General features: G+C 31.7%; 1 protein-coding gene across 1 annotated transcript in view; it reads right to left on the reverse strand.

Moving 5' to 3' along the window:
• The window catches only part of LOC129225540 (uncharacterized), an 85,947-nt gene that overhangs the window by 66,107 nt on the left and 3,712 nt on the right, over window positions 1-16,128 (reverse strand). The window lies entirely within an intron of this gene.

The raw sequence follows: 16,128 nt of genomic DNA on the forward strand, positions 1-16,128 counted from the left end.
GCCAACGACTTCGCCAAGCCCTTCCACCAGTCACGTGATACATCTATGAACCAATTTTCTTCATCAGCAAGAATGAGAAAGCTCGGTCTACTCTTATTAGTCTAAGAATTTTTTCATTCTTTGCGCTCTTTTCAAAACTTTCTGTTCTGCCTTCTCAAGTTTTTACCATTGATAGCTTAAACAGGTGGCTATACTTATCTAAATTTTACAGACCATCAAAATGAAAATTTAGCTTTTAGAGCAAAATAAATCGTAATGAAAAGCTGCAATTGTAAATTTTTTATTTTTTTCGTAGTCGCGATACCTTGAAATCAGTGTTTGCTCAGTGTAACTGCACTAGATTTCTTTTTGTTTGTTTTTTTTAGAGACATGGTTAATCACACATGTGTTTCTCTCTAAAATGGAAGTTTCAAAGGAACAGATACAATTAGCAATCCTCGCTGATACACCTCAGCGGTTAAAAAACACAGAAGGAAATAGATTACACACTGAACATTTGCTGAACTACTAACAGAGCTTATGTACAGCTGAAGGTGTCGGTACTCTTGAAAAACAAATATATATATATATATATATAATTTTTATATTTACTTCGCTTTTTAGTTTTGCTGCGTTGCACGTCTATGGGCTTTTGGTGTGATCTTTTCAATATTCTTCACTTTTATTATATATATATGTATGGGAAGTACCTCATATAACACGGTTAATTTGTTCCGTGCAGTATTAAAACCGTAATAAATGAGACTTTTTTTAAAATAACATTTTTACTTATTTTTAATCCCAATTATGTATGTGCATGAGAAAAATCAGGTTAAGATGTATCGTGTTAGATCGAAACCGTGTTCCATGTTATACGAGACTTAGAAATAATGTAAATCAAATGATGTGTACCGTGTTATATTGAAACCAAGTTGCATAAAAACAAAGCAAAAACTTATTTAAGTTTATTTCTGTTGAAGCCTTTTTCCAAAAGCCTTTTAAAGCACATGTGTGAGAAAAATAATGGTTTTGGCAGTTTTCTTCAGTTGGTGAAAAATAAGCACAAACTATGTTATCGTTAAAAAAAATAAATGATTTGAAGCTTTTTTTTTTTTTTGGCCTTTTTCATATTTGAATATAAATTTAATTCTTTATTCAAGGGTGAGTTAGGCAAAATAATTATTTGCAGAAAATTTTCCAGTTAGGATTTGTGTTTGCAGAAAGCTTTCCATTTTAATCGCATTCTGCTTGGAGCACATTGGTCCACTTCACAGAGTTCTCAGGGGTCTGTCCAGGATTTTTCACAGGGTCCGTTTTTTGTGAAAAATCAAAAAATTTTGTGAAAAATGAATTAATTTTGTGAAAAATCAAAAAATTTCGCAAAAAAAAAAAAAGAAAAAGAAAAAAAAATTTTTTGTTCAAACGAAATTTTAGAATTTAGAGATGGCACAAACTGCATCAATTAAACTTAAAGTTGAGTGTTTTCCTCTTCTACGTCGAGAAAATCATTCTGGGTTTTTTTTCTGATATTTGGCGGGGGGGGGGGGGCATCGCTCTTTCAAGTATCAATATTTATCTACCATTCTGCATTATGTTAAATTATACTAGATATATTTCTGTACAGTACTTAAAATAATTGTATAACAAAAATATAAATAAATAAAATAAAATTCAGAATAGGGTTCAGCATTCAACTTTTTGACCCAAGATACTCTTAAAAAGCACAGAATTTCGTTTAAAACTTATAAATTCCGTGATTTTAACAAAAATAAAAAGATATTTCAATTGTTTACCTCTTAACAAAGCGTAATAATCATTAAAAATTCGAAAAATCTGATTCCCATAGCGGATGCAAAGAGATCGCAAATCTCAAAGTGAAGGCATCAAAAGTATAAAAACGGCTTGTAAAAGAAATATTTTTGATAAAATTATTTTAAAATTGCATTTTAGAGTCCTATGATAAACATATCATTAATATCTGTGGACACAGTTGACCCAAAAAATAAAATAAAATCAACCATCTATTTAGCATTTTAATTTTTGACTCATGACAGAAAATGGAATTTTGCTTTAAAAACTTGAAATGAGAGTTCTAACAGAAACAAAGAGACTTTTCATTTATTTGAATCCTAATAAAGCGAAGTTAGCTTGAAAAAAGAACAAAATATGATTCTCATATCGGATGTTAAAATATTGCATTTTTCAAAATGTCTACATCTAAAGAAAAAAAAAAACTGTAATTAAAAGAGTTTATTTAAAGTTAATCATCCTTTTCAGCATCGAAAAATCAAAACCCATATAATTTTCTCCCAAAATAACAATTAAACATCGCACCGCACCGTAAAAACGCAAATATTGACAAGCTGGCAAAATGAGAATATTTTCTAATCAAGTAATTATTAAAGGTTCAACGCCAGACGCTAAGTGGTGATAATTTTGAAGTTGGTAACACTATCTGAAGCGATCATATTTTTTCCTCACCCTTACTATCCCTTTGCAGTTCTAAGTTCATTTCGCAGATATATATTATTATTGTTTATTAAATCATGAGCGGAGAAAAGTGCTTACCAATGCCTTTTCAGAAAAGTTTACAAAAACACCGCTGCTAATTAGCTGTGATAAAACAAACAACCACTATTTTATTTGGCAGTAGCAATTATTTATCGCTTGCAGGAGCATCCCAAAAACGCCGATTTTTTTTTTTTTTTTTTTTCAAAATTAGCCGATTTTGTATAAGCTGATCCCTCTAATTTGACTTAAAAAAAGGTTCCAAAAATTATCGGTTTATACACAGAAATATGCGTTATTTTGCTTTCAGATTTGCTCTTTCAATAAACAATTTGACAGATCCGATCTTGTTTATCAGAATTTTGTGAAGGGTCTGTTTTGTTTAATCGGGATTTTGTGAAAGGTCCGTTTTGTTTGATCGGGATTTTGTGAAAGGTCCGTTTTGGTTGATCGGATTTTTGTGAAGGGTCCGTTAACGGACCCAAATATCCTCTGGCCAGACCTCTGGTTCTGTTAATAAATTAATGAAAAAAAAGTAAATGAAATGAACACTTTGAAGAAAATCTGGGACTGTGAGAAACATTAAATGAACCGCATGATAGAAAACCAAACTGCTCATTTAATTTTTTGACGAGTTAAAAAATAAAGAGTAAAAAAGCAGAACAACATGCCCTATCTCCCCCTAATGACTTGTTTATAAACCAAATTTTGTTGGAGCAATTCTTGTTCAATAGGAGTATGTTAGACTTCAAAAATGCCAACTTACTTAACGAAGAGTCTGTCTCAATGCTCCCAAATCCTTTCTTATAGTCATCCTAGGTTTGGAAAAAATAATCTTTTGGTTTAGAAAAATTGCCTCTTCTTTGAATTACCTTAAAAAATGTTTAAAATTATAAAGTAGAGATATACAGCAAGTAAATTTATTTATAAGCTTTAGTTTTTTGTTCATTTGCAATAGTTTCCAACACAAATTTTAGGAAAAAATATCAAAAAAATGGCAAATAAAAAACTGCCAAAATAAATTAAATAGTAAATAAATATTGAAAATTTAAAAGTTTTGATGGAGAGTTCTGTTAAGGCAAAAGTGAAGAACCCACCCTCCATAATCCCTAAAACCTTTTGAAGGATTTATCAGAGTCGAAGAAACCCTTTGTCCAAAATATCTTGATCAGGATACCTCGATTGAAAGATCATTTGATGTAGAACGTGTTCATTTTGATTAATTTGCATATTTTTTTTCATTTGGCATTTTGAAGAGGACGTGTGTGAAAAGATCAAAATTTTAACTTCAGAAACCAAGAAATTAATTTAAACTTTTTACCTAAAAAACTAAAACTTTTTTTGGCAGTGCAAAATTAAAAACAGCACATTAGTCATTGGTTGAATAAATTGATGATAATTTAAAGTAAAAATATATTTTTTGAAAACAAAATAGAACAGACTTCAAAAGCAGCTTGAAACTTGAAATAGCTTCAAAAAAATAAAAACTATCTTATTCTCTTATGCAGTGATCTACTTTTAAACATATTTTTTAAAGTTTGAGCAAAAAACAAAAAGTAAACTCATTTATAAGAACTACTATAGGGTTTACATTTTTAAGAAAAACAACCGATGCAGTTTAAATTTATAAATGTAATTGAATTTTGGCTACGAAAGTCTCCTTTTTGCGACAACTTCAAAAATTATGTTTAGAAGTATCATTGCTGGTGTTCAAAGAATTAAAATTATTTTTCACTTTTTAGAGCAATTTCAAGCTGCAGTTTGGAAGTTGGTTCTCTTTTTTTTATTATTATTAGAGAAATGATAATGAATTTCACACTTGCTTCCAGAGAAGCTTTCGTTCAAAATTCTCTTCATGATTACTATTAATAAGAAATAAATGTTTGTAACAATGGCTTTTATATTAAAGGCAACACAGGGCCCTAAAACTTGGTTTGCTTGTTTTTTTTTTTTTTTTTTTTTTTTTTTTTTTAAATGCATGTCAGACAATCATCTTGAATTTTTTACAAAGCAGTTATGTTATAGTAAAAATCATACTTGCCAAAAACTCAATATGTGCAAAAATGTATTACATTTTTTAATTGAATTACACTAGGTTACACGGGCGCCCATATGGAAATTTTAAGGGGGGGGGGGGGTATTTTCCTCATTGTTTAGCAGGATCTTTTCCTCATAGACACCGATTTCAATACAAAGTTATTAAAGTTTGTCTGACATTTTTAATAAATTATTCATTAATGGCTGGAAAAGAAATGTTTTCACATTTTTGCAAAGAAAAAAGTACTAAAAACAAGGAAGTTCTAATTTCTAAGAAGGGGGCTAGAGCACCCCTATATGGGCCCTCTTGCTAGGTTAATCAAAATGCTCCTTGTGCATCAGTTTAAGCAACAGTAGCATAAAAATGTGCATTAGTATTTTATTCAAGGTTTGTTCAAGATATTTAAGTATTTTGAGTAAAAACTAAGACAAGAATTTTTTTCAAAATTATTCAAATTTAAACTCAAAAACACTTTGCTTTCCAACTACAAATCAAGATTTAAGGTTTAAACACTGCATGATGAAAGAAAAAAAAAACCCAAGGAACTAATTTATTTAAATACTAGAAAATCACCCATCAAGCATCAAGGTATGAAGGGGGGAAATTGCTTCTACATTTGAACGAACCAATCGCCTGTTTAGGGATATTTTGACAGTTGAAATTTTAAGCCTCACTCCAGAGAATGAACCATAAACTCCAGTAGATAGAGTTAATTAATGACCACTTTTTCATTTCTAAAATGACAGTCTTACCAGCAAAACAGTTGCGTTATTGGATCGAGTTTAACCTCATTGCCTTTCCCTGCATTTTAAACATTACCAAAACATATTATCAAATTAACATGCCATGGCAAGAGTTTCATTGACATCAGAAATGTTACTCAATCATATGAGAATTTTCCTCCGACATGCATTTTTAGGAGATTCAGTAGTAAACTGTTACACATGGAGTACATGGAAATCTAGTCACCAGGGTGTGAATTTTAAGCCTTTTTTATCAACCCAGAAAGAGGGATCTATGTAGTTTTGCCTGTCAAAGTTACAATTTTATAATGCAGTGTAGTTAAATTTAGAGCAATGCACTCTAAAAATGTCAAATTAATTTATAAAAGTAAAAAAAAAAAGATTTCAATTAATGATTTTGTTTAAAAAGGCATTTGATTCAAATCAATAGATTTAAATCAATGATTTTCTTTTAAAAAATCCCTTGATTTAAATCAACGAACTCTGACCGTCACACATACAAAATTTCATTTTCAGAAAATTAGAATTTTCAATTCAGAAAAAGAAAAACAAGTCAAATGCTAGAATTTAATTCAATATTCATTAAAGTAACATTTTTAAAGAAATGCCTTGGAAAACTAAATTGTTGATCATAATTTTCAAAAACTTTTGCATTAACAGTCAACGCTCTTTAGAACCACCTCCTGTTAATGCAACCCCTTCGTTATAGTGACTGATGAAGTCCCGTTTGCTATTCCATAGATGCAATGTTATGTTACTTATAAGTCCAAACTGAATCGTTATTTCCAATATAACAGTCAAAATTAAATGTCAAGTTACTTGTAATTTTAAAAACTATGTATTCGAAAACTAATATAAATAATTATATGGTTCTGAAGATAAACATTTCTTTCGAAAATAGTCTTCTGATGATGAAAGAGTCAAAAATGTGATAAGAACCGAGCAAGAATTTTTTTTTAGAAAAAGCAAAAAGCTTCTACCATGTCTAAATATAAAAAAGATAGAAACTATTTTTTAAAAAATCTCAAGAAAAGGGGAAGCAAAGCTTATCTTTAAACTAAACGAGCTGATGTGTGCATCACATAAAAACAGATATTTAAAAAAAAAATTAAAATCGCCAAATTTGTCCCCAAGTTGGCGACCAAAAGACTGGCGATATATCGCCAAGTGTCCGACAAATTATAACACAACTTGAGTTTACATCGAAATTAACAATGATTTCCCCCAAAAAATGGTCAAGACCCCCTTGGGAACATCCAAATGCAACCAAAAGGGAAGGTGCACAACTAGACCCCAATAGGAGTCTACGTACAAAATTTCAAATTTCTAGGACATATTGTTTTTGAGTTATGCAAGATACATACATACGGACGTCGCGAGAAAATTCGTTGTAACTAACTCGGGAATCGTCAAAATGAATATTTCGCATGTCTATACATTCTTAGGCACTTATCCATGTGTAGTCGAGTCAAAAAAAAAAAAACTCAACTTTCATTCGGGGGTGAGTAAAATGGAAATTAAGGCCGATTTTTGAGTAAACATTTTTTCGCGAATACAATACTTCCTTTTTTGTAAAAGGAAGTAAAAATAACTGATTCCCCTCAGTTATTTCCGGTTTCTTTTGTCACTAAACTCATTGTTTTATTAAAGAAGTGTTAAGTTTAGTTTTAACATTATTTATTTGGTATTCTGCAATCATTCACCATCTTGTTTGGTTCTTCATCCTGTTTTGAAACAAAGCATAATTTTCCGAAACTATTCTAGCATTTTAAAAACTGTCTAAAAAATAAACAATATCTTGTACTCTTGTGTTTTAGCGGGTAATTTTGATCAGAAGAAAGGGGTTGTTTAAACGAACATCGACTGTATTAAATAGTAAATAACGAATGTTGTCAAACATAGTTCTAACCTGCATATTATTGAATAAACCACAAATGCCGAAACAAGCACTTATTTAAGGAATGGTTCACTCGTAATCAAATATTTTCTGTATGTAAATTGTAAATCACTTTGCATTTTTTGCATATTTTATTTGCCGTAACTAGGCCAGTCAACTTTCTTTTCTTATATATGTGTGTCACTTTCATCTTGAGTTTATTATATTGTTCTTATGCTTAGAAGCTAGGTTAAAACAGAGGATTTGTAATTTAGGAATAAATGGAAGTTGATGTGTCAGAACTTTGCCTCAGAAATCAAAACAGAATTTACCGAGAGAAATATACATCAAACCACTGCTAAACCAACATCCTAACCACTGCTGATAAAGTCTCTAAGGCTATGTGGCCCTTATCCATCTCAATAAAAGATTTTACCATTTTATTGTTTACTTTGGAGCTTCATCATTAATAACTTTCTGTCCCAAAGAAACATCATTTTCAGTTTACAGCAGTAGATGCGCCATCAGATGAGCCTTCAGTATTACATTTTTTTCTTCAGGTTACTAGCAAGAGTTTTCTTGCGTTTCGATGGACGTCCTTTTGGCTTGATCCCTCGTGAACTAATTTTTGGCCCAGAAGAAACGTCACTTTCACAGTTTAGAATGGTAGATGTGCCAGGCACATCAATTGAGCTCTCAATATTACATTTTTTCTTCAAGCTACCTACAAGAGTTTTCTTGCTGTTCGATGGACATCCTTTTGGCTTGTGCCACTGTGAACTACTTTTCTGTCCGGAAGAAACGTCACTTTCGCAGTTTAGAGTGGTAGATGTGCCAGGCACATCAACTGAACCCTCAGGATTACATTTTTTCTTCAAGTTATTTGCAAGAGTTCTTTTGCGTTTCGATGGACGTCCTTTTGGCTTGTGCCAACGAGAACTTATAAGATGCATACTATAGATAACTATTGTAATTAACTAATAAAACATACACAAAAAATAAAAACAAATCGTGAATAGTCAACAAAGAGAACAAAAACAAGAAGATCGCCTGATTCAATAAAGAACAACACTTCGGTGAACAGAGGACGAGGTCCGGTATTTGCAACAACACCAAAGCTAAATTGTTTACAAACAAACACGCCCGCCAATTCTCATCTACACAGTTACAGTTAGTAATGTGTTGCCAACTATCTCAACTTAGAATAATAATGATAAAAATACAGGCTTCCCTCATATTCGCAACTCCAGCGCTCGAATACGCTACCTTGCGGTGATTTACAACAAGCCGAGGAAACTAAAACATTGCCACGTTGCGTTCCACGTGTGTCTGTTGACGTAAACACAGGCAGTTCGTTCTGAGTATTTATGAACGCAATCGATGTGTCTTAGTTTGCTTTCAGCTACAGAAATTAATTCGTCCCTTAGTAGTATTCTCGAGCTTCTCAAAATAATGTTAGTTTTCCTTATTCGCAACTCCAACGAACTATAGGGGGCACTGCAGTCACTGTCTAATGGCGGAATTAAAAACTAAAACAAACGCATGTGGTAACGAAGAAAATGCTAAAAGTGTTGTGATTTTTGTTGTTATGTATGATTTTTTCGCTTTATTCATTTGAAAAGATTTTTCAAAGTCTTTTGGTTATTCTGACCCATATAGAAAGAGATTAGAAACCAAAAAGTATTACGAAAGTAAACAATTAATGCAGAACACACAGAGTTGTTCTGAAGCAGCCATTTTCACGATGTTGAATTCGGAATTCATAAATTTTTGGTTCGCTTCGAACGGCATTTTCATTTTGTACCGTTTTTTCTATACATTAGTACATATTAAGTTCAGTTTCGTGACATTTCCGGCATTTGTTGACATTTTTGTCACATAGTGCACATACGTGGCAGACTGTCAAGAGTAACGTTTAACACTAGATAATTTATTTCTATGACTATATGATTGGATATCCAAAGAAATCATGCATTTAATTCATTCGTCATGGAAATGATTTACCTGATATGCGAAATCTTGTCAAGATACATTATTTTTTCACACAATTTTAAAACCATAACCTTATAAACAGATTTTTGGCGAACTTTTATTTTTTATTGTTCAAATTCTTAACGTTCTTTCTGGATTTTTCAATCTGTTCTGCGATAAATATTTTCAAGAAAATTTATTTGCATACTTTCTATTTCAGTAGGATACTGTAGTAACAAAGGTTATTTAAATCATTTATGTGGAATTAGGTTAAGGAAAAGTGTCCAGTCAATGTTGTTAAGTTCGTTTTTTTTTTTCTTCATCGAATTGAAAAACTGATATTTATTCAAATTTACTCAGAACAAAATAAATAAAATGTGTACTCACAGTTTATATATGGTGGTAGTTTTCTTTTCAGTTGATTGACCATTATTTCTTTTTACTTATCGAATTCTGTAATCTTACTATCATTTTGTTCCACTCATGATAAAAATTAAAAATGGTTTAACTAAAAACGCGAAATCTCGCCAAGGCTACTTTGCTCGCACAATTCCAAAACTATAACCCTAAACAAATTTGGCGAAACCTTTCAGCTGAGAATAAAAGGAATAAAGTAAATTCTTTCTCGGTTAAACATTTTTCATTTTGTTCTAAGATAATAAATTCAAGAAAATATTTTGCATACTGTCCATTCCAACTAAATGCTGCTGTAAAATATGATTAGTTAAATTAATTTAAGATTAAAAAAAACTCATATTCTTACAAATTCATACAAAACAATAAAAAAATTTACCTGGTATAACGTTATCCAATTTTGTTAATCCAGAGTTTTCTTGTTTACTCTTCCACCATTTAATACTTTTTTGAAAGAAATAAGGAAAACTAACATTATTTTGAGAAGCTCGAGAATACTACTAAGGGACGAATTAATTTCTGTTGTTGAAGGCGTTCTTAGACATGTTGAATGCGTTACTCAGAACAAACTGACCGCGTTTACGTCAACAGATACACGTGGAGCGCAACGTGGCAATGTTTTAGTTGCATTCGCAGTTTTATAAATCACCGCAAGGTAGCGTATTCGAGCGCTGGAGTTCCGAATTTCCTTCTAAAATATGAGTTGATTAAAAAATGGTGAAAGCGAAAACTCTGGATTAACAAATTTGGATAACGTCATACAAAGTAAAAAATTTTATTGTTTTGTATGAATTTGTAAGAATATGAGTTTTTTTTTAATCTTAAATTAATTTAACTAACCATATTTTACAGCAGCATTTAGTTGGAATGGACTGTATGCAAAATATTTTCTTGAATATATTATTATCGTAGAACAAAATGAAAAATGTTTAACCGAGAAAGTTTTGTTTTAGTTTTTTCGTCCGCCATTAGACAGTGACTGCAGTGCCCCCTATAGTTCGTTGGAGTTGCGAATAACCAGGATCATTATGGATGAAGCCACTTTATTTAAGTGTAGAAAATACCCAAAAAAGAAGAAGTAGTTTAAGTTTTTTTCCCTCATATAACACGGTACTTCTACAACACGGTTTCGATATTACACGGTACGAAACTTCAAATTAATACTTCATGGTTTTGATATAACTCAAATGTTATGTTTTAAAAAGATGGAATTTCATTTTTGTTTAATACATTCTGTTAATAGTTGATAACTGCTATAAGTTTTTACTTTGTTTTTATGAAACTTGGTTTCGATAAAACACGGTACACGACACATCCCTTGATTTCTCGTAATAACACGGTTTCGATACAACACGATACATCTTAGCCTGATTTTTTCTCGTGCACATACTTAGTATTAAAAATAAGTAAAAATGTTATTTTTAAAAAAGTCTCGTATAGCATGGTTTTGATACTACACGGAACGAATTAACCGTGTTATACGAGGGGCACCTACATGCATATAAGCTACCTTTACTCCTGTTCGGGCATAGGGACATTTCTAGCCCTATGATTGGTTGTTCTGCAAGTCAATCAGAGTTTCGACGCCATTGTACTTTTATTCAGTCTTAAACACTATATTTCTAGCTTAAGACATCCACTGAATACGAATTTGTGTGATAAAATCTTTAACTGAATGTAAAGAATAAAATCTTTAACTATGAATACTCAATTAAGCTAACGAAAATACCTTTTGTTATTCCCAAGAAAATTCAATCTCTTATAACACAAATTATAATGTACAATTTAACAACGATTTTAATAGCAAAATAAGTGGTGGCGCTCTCTCTTAAAGAATACAAAAAACTGTACTTTTCATGAACTCACTGGAATTTGAATTAGAATATACTATTTTTAACGCTGTGTCAGTGTAAATTACTTCGTAACTTACTAAAAGTAAACTATTCATTTTTTTTTTATTCTTCATAATATTCAATATTATTCTTAAAAAAAGGTAATTTAAAGATATTTCTTTGTAATGAAATCATTGACAGTAAAAACAGCAAATATTTAATAATTGTCGACGTAAGTCTTTACTTGTTGATTGCTTACGTAATATAAAATAAGTAATTTAAAATGTTTTTATTTTAATTCTTACAAATTTCATAATCATACAAATCAGGCTCAAATTACTGCACATCAATATAATTGAAAACCCCGCTGGTAATGAGGAGATTTCTTAGGTTAAAAAAAAAAATACAGATTTTTAAATTTCTGCACATATTCTATCAGTGTATTTTGTGTCATCAATACATATTTTGGTAAAATTAAAAAAAAAAAAATCGCACATATTTTTAAGCTATATCCGGATGGTTTCTGATCCATCTATAATTTGCGATAAGAATAATCAACTCAATCACCCTTTACATAATTCAAGCCAAAAAAAATCATGAATCTCTGCTCCTAAAAAACCACGTCATTTTTTTTTATTATTATTTCATTTCATTCAAATATCGATGTAAAAAATCATTTTATGTAGTTAACAGTTCAATAGCTTTTTTAGCTTTTTTAAAACGAATTAAAAACGTGGTTTTAAATTCGTCTTAAAAATTGAGAACAAACGAATCTTTCTCTGTAAAAATTTTATGTTTTAAATGCCTTTTTGTGTTCGGTACACCACCCTGCTAATTCCAAGCCCATTTTCTGGGATCTTCGAAATTACGATCATCACTGCGTATAATATTTCATGACTCTTAAGAGCCAGTTTTTAGCCTACTTTCCCAGTAAAAGTCAAAGAAAGAAGAAAAAAGCATGAAAGAAGGCTTAATGCATCTTAAAAATATCCCAAAAAACAAAAAAAGTCAAAAATAAATAAAACAGATAAATATTGAAAAATTAAAAATTGGAAAGTAGGGTATTGAGATGGGAAAAAATGTCTGTCGGTCTGTCTGTCTGTCCCCCCCCCCCTAATAACTTTTGAATGAATAGTCCGATTCGAACTTTTTTTTTTTTTTTTGTTAGAAAGATCTCGGCGAGGACATCTCATTCCCATCATTCATTTTTTGATTTGAACAAATTTTCGCTCAATTTTGAACAGTTCAAAAAACTTAACATTAGCGCCTACGGGGAAATTCAAATCAAAAATAAAACTTGAACTTAGTGGCTCCAAACAAACTTTGTAGGGAAAAGCTTTTGATGAAAAACATGTATCGAAAATATCTTTTTGATTTGAACAAGTTTTCGTTCAATTTTGATCAGTTCAAATCTCTTAACATTAGCGCCTACGGGGAAACTGAAAGTCAATATAGATTCCGAACTTAAAGGCGGATTTACTTCAAACAAATGGATAGCTCTTGACGACCTACTCCCGACTCCGATAATTTTGGCGTTCCTGACTCCGACTCCCGTGCCCGAAAATTACTCGGACTCCGATTTCCAAACTTTGAATCTGACTTCGTAGCTTTGGCAAAACTTTATGCACGGAGGAAAAATGACTGACTCCGACTCTTGGATATTCGACTCTGACTCCAACTCCTGTATCAAATAATAAGTCCTACTCCGTCTCTGCAAACATTGGCAGAGTTACGTACTGTAAGGGAAATGACCGATTTCAACTCCGAGTCTTTGAATTTAAAACTTTCGGCTCTCGAATCTAACTCTTTTGTCCCAAAATCAGATGGACTCCGACTCCACAGCCATGGTTTTACTGTGAAATAATTGTTTTAAATATGTTTTGATTTTATTTTCAAGTTAAAGTTTTAATTTATGTATTCAGTTCTTGGCGGAGAAATTCGGAGTCCTTTATGTTTCTACATAAAGATATGCGCAAACGATTTTTTTTTTCGACAATGAAAATTATTTCTTTAAGTTGACATTTTATTGTTTTTATTTATTTTTGAAGGTACATTAATTCATTTTTATATTTTTTTGATAACAGGGGAAAAACAAACTTTTTTTGATATGATTATTTTAATGAGATTTTAATTTGAATTGTTTTTTTTCCTCTTCGAAAGCGGTTGAAGATTTTTTTTTTTTTTGAGCAATCACGATTGCTTATTGTTCTCATTTGACCGTTTTTGGCGTCCGTGCCTTTTTCAACTTGGACCAAAAGCCTTTGCAGCACCACCGCCCACCGTCCTCTGCTGGCGGCGCGGCTGCTCCGGTTTTGAGCTATCCGCTTCTCCTGGTCGGAGGCGTCCATGTCCTACACACATACGACTTCACACACATACACTCACACACACCTACGTGCATACACACAGGTCTACGCACACATACAACTATGCACAAGTAACCGCCCAGGAGGAGAGGCAGACTTGGGGGGGGGGGGGGGATAGGAGCCGTTTCTAGAAACAATAACTCCAATGAGTAAGGTCCTGTCTCAGTTCGTGATTGCGAAAAACATAATTTGAATTCAAAATTTCAGAATTCAAATTAATTTTCTTTTCTTTTTTTTTTTTTTTGCTCGAAAAAATGTATTTAGCTGCTTCGTTTAAAAGGTGCTGCTATTTTATTTGTTCTTTATTTATTTTTTACGTATCTACTTCTTTAGATGAGCGAGGCATACTTTATTTCTCGAAACCAGCTTAAAATATTTTTAAAATATGTTTGAAATAATTTACGATTTTAGCTAATTTTGAGAATACTGATCAGATACTAGAAAGTCGATATGGTATACGGGAAAGTAGGCTCATTTAGTTCTGGACTGAACTTCTTATTTTAAGAGTCAGGCAGGTCAGATACATGCCATTTTTGATTTTGCTAAAAATTTTATTGGGTTCTTTGAATGATTTTAGAAAACAAATATTTTTTCTTTTCTTCCGTAAAAAATTTTGGGGACCTGTAAAAATTCCTAAAGTGGAGCCCGATGTAGAGGTTTTTCCAAATCAGCGTTTTTTTTTAATGCGATTATTTCTGTGTATTAAGCATCGGCTAAAAAAAATCTTGTGTTTACAAAATAACATTTAGTACCTAAATTGAAATATATCGTAAATTTTGTGGTTGATCTTCAGTACAGCCTTTCAGAGGTCGCCAAACTTTGTCGAAAAAAAAACGAAAAGGTGCCATGTTTGAGGCCCTCTGGTGCCCTGCATTCACGCTTAACCATGATAATTGTTTAACATAATTTGTTTAAGAATATATATAAATTATTCAATACCGTCATTAGTTGCATAGCTCACCATCTGAGCTGCCAAAAAATGAGTTTTTGCATCGAAAAATGCTAAAAAGTGCAATTTTCATAAGCCATTATGTCAGTGCACGGAGGGTCAGAGTAGAACTGTATGCCTGCATTTCAAACTAGAGTATGGTGTATTTTCACAAACAAGTGACAGAACTATAAGCAAATTCTTTTCAAGAACACAATAGGTATTTAGAAATAGTAAAATGAACTTCAATTCTGTCAACTTATCCGGGTTTAACTTTCTCCAGGGACTTCCAGATACTATTTAAAAAACTAGTATGATCAAAAACGTACCATAAAAGAGTTATAAACTTTCAAATAAACCGATTATGCTTACTCGCATACTTTATAATATGATAACTAGATGCAAGATATAAGAAAGACATCAAAAAATGATTTTAAAAAATTGTACTTTTTATTGGCCTGTATCTCAGTGCCCTGAGGGTTAGTATAGAACTTGATGCCTACATTTCAAACTAGAGTGTATGTCTTTTCACAAACAAGTGCATAACTATAGGCAATGGTTCTGCAGGCTAATAAAATGCACTTTAAGATAGGGAAATTGCATAAGAGTTAACGACGCAACGAGTGAAAAAAATTATTTTCTCCGCACTAAACTACCATGATAGCAAACAATTATTTAGTCATATTTTATTATTTATGATAAAAGCAATACTATGACATTATAAAACAAGGGTATAGTTGCCTAACTGACAAGTGGTACAATAAAAAAAATGCAAGACAAAGCATTGTAGCTTGAGCACAACTAACTGGATGCGTCGTTAACTCTTATGCGTTTGAAAAGTCGCTTTCAAATTCGTGGCCTGTATTTTGCTCTTTAGCTAAGGGCTTGAATTAAGTTGAGCCTAGGATTTTCCCAATAGAAACCGTTTTATAAACTGTTCTAATGAATTTAGAGAGTTGGAACAAGCTTTATTTAATGCAGAAAAAAAATCTCTTTCGAACGACATCGAATGTTATGGGGCGTAGATAATCTTTCATCCCTTTAGCAGGCCATTTACGTGAGATTTTAACTTAAAATATTAATTATAAAAAAATAATTTGACATTTAAAATGAAAAACCTCAAGTGCAAACCCCCCGGGATCAAAGTAATTTTTGCACCAAATTTCAAGGCTGTAGGTACTATGGGGTGCCCTAGATCCAGGTCCGCCATACTCCCTTTCACAATTTCTTTGACGTTACGTTTTTTTTTTAATGTATGAAGAAACATACCAGTTGAAATAAATCCATAAACACTCGTCAGACACAAATTAAAATTTTTAGGAGAAATAAAAATAAAACCCTGTGACCAAGAAAATATTACTCAAAAGTGATGAATTTCTTAATTTTCAAGACCGTGCCTCAGAAATAATGAATGCAACCTTGAAGAATTGAAAAGACACAGATGCAAGCAAAAATTTTGACGAGCAGGCAGTG

This window comes from Uloborus diversus, chromosome 7 (genome assembly GCF_026930045.1).
Source record: "Uloborus diversus isolate 005 chromosome 7, Udiv.v.3.1, whole genome shotgun sequence".
Lineage (NCBI taxonomy): Eukaryota > Metazoa > Arthropoda > Arachnida > Araneae > Uloboridae > Uloborus > Uloborus diversus.